At 38.2% G+C, this 1,753-nt stretch overlaps 1 pseudogene; it reads right to left on the reverse strand.

Annotated features, from left to right (window-relative positions):
* Window positions 1–1,622, reverse strand: part of LOC110028139 — a 17,570-nt pseudogene extending 15,948 nt beyond the window's left edge.
* Between the last annotated feature and the right edge of the window lie 131 nt (window positions 1,623–1,753).

Raw genomic sequence — 1,753 nt, forward strand, 5'->3', positions numbered from 1 at the left:
AGGGAGGTCAGCGGCGGTTGTCGACGGTCAGTGGTGGTCGACGGCGATCTACGATGGCGTGGATAATCTTGGACTTGAGCTCCTTCTCAAAGCCTCAAGTTTTCTCTTAAGCCTCTTCCTCTCATGTGAAGGGTGAGGCTCTATTTATAGTGTTTTGAGTGCAATTAATACAGGAATATGAACTATTTTGATCGGACGGTCCGAAGAGATTTTCTTGATCGGATGACATTTGATGGACATTTGAGTGTCTTAACGATGTCGCAATTGAGCAATCTTGGGCTCATTGGATTCGTCTTATCGAGATGATCGATTCGACTGTGAACTCGCTAGATTCGACATCTGTTTGACCTTTCAATTGCCTCCAAAAATCTTCCAATGGTGGTTTAATGATTTGATCTGGGTTTGATTTAACTCGGATTGGACTGACTTTTATATCATTAGGTCCGTCTCATCAAGCTGATCAGTTTGACTATACGTTTGCTGAAATCAGAACTCTGGATGGCTCTTAATCAAAGTTTGAATGTTTCTTGTTTTAAAAATTACACCGAAATTCGTGCTGGCTGATGAAAATTTGTTGGTGACGTATCACTTATAAAGCTCTTCAATGTTCAATAATGAATGTCCTATAATCACATAGCAAAAAGAATGAAGCAACAAAGTACTATCTATGTAAATATGAAAGTTTAGGTTTGAGATATGTAAATACATAAAAATTATGTGCAATGTATGTAAATTTCTCTGTAACCTATTGTTGTATTGTCATTGAATGTGTAATAATTGAGTTTCCCAAAATAAAATTCTACAAAAGCATAATATTCTCATCTTGATTTCCATCCAATTATAAAATAGTAAGCAAAGATTCAAAATTTAAGATATTATATATATATATATATATATATAAACGGATAGTCAGAGGCTATTATACAAGCCTCCAGCCACCCCTAAAGTGCCTAACAATTCAAGTACCACCTCCTTAAGACACCCTTTCGTAGGGGATTCAGACCCCCGACCTCAATATTGTATTTTTCATTGATTTATATGAAGAGCTAAACAAAATATAAAAAATCATCAAACCAATACGTAACCCTCATTTGATATCAATCGTCAAATTAAAACTGCAACATATCACGAAGCTAGGTAAGAAATAAAAAAGACGGGGTTACCTTAACGTCACTCGGCTGCCCGATGATGAAGAAGAAATACCCGATGACAAGTCCACCAGCGAATCCAAACAAGAACCCGAAGTTACCAAATATGGCTCCAAAAAACCCCATCTATTCACCTTTGCAATCCTTCCTGGCCGAAGAAACTCCACTTCAGAACTAAAAACAGCTGAAAGTAAAAAAAATAAACACGTTCAAATCCGTCGAGATGTACCGTCCCGCCTGTACCAAAAGGAAAGAATCAAATGCAGAATCTGAACACAATGTCGCCGGCTAAGATCTATTGATTCATAGAGAAAGGAAGCAAGGAGGAAAAGAGTATTGATTGCACCCATCAAAGCTAATCGTGACTGTTTGATTCTCGAGAACATCGTAAATCGTACTAGAATGCCAACTGAGCGAAGATAATGACAGTAAGAAGATTGAAAGCACAAAGAAGTTAATACAAATATGAGAAAGATACCAGGGGGGAGGGAAGAAAAAGAGAGAGATAGAGAGAGAGAGAGAGAGAGAGAGAGAGAGAGCTTCTTCTTGAGCGTGTCACGGACAAATAGTCCCACATTGGCTAGGTGTAGGGCCGAAAAGCAGTA

The sequence above is a fragment of the Phalaenopsis equestris genome, unplaced genomic scaffold, assembly GCF_001263595.1.
Source record: "Phalaenopsis equestris unplaced genomic scaffold, ASM126359v1 Scaffold000491, whole genome shotgun sequence".
NCBI lineage: Eukaryota > Viridiplantae > Streptophyta > Magnoliopsida > Asparagales > Orchidaceae > Phalaenopsis > Phalaenopsis equestris.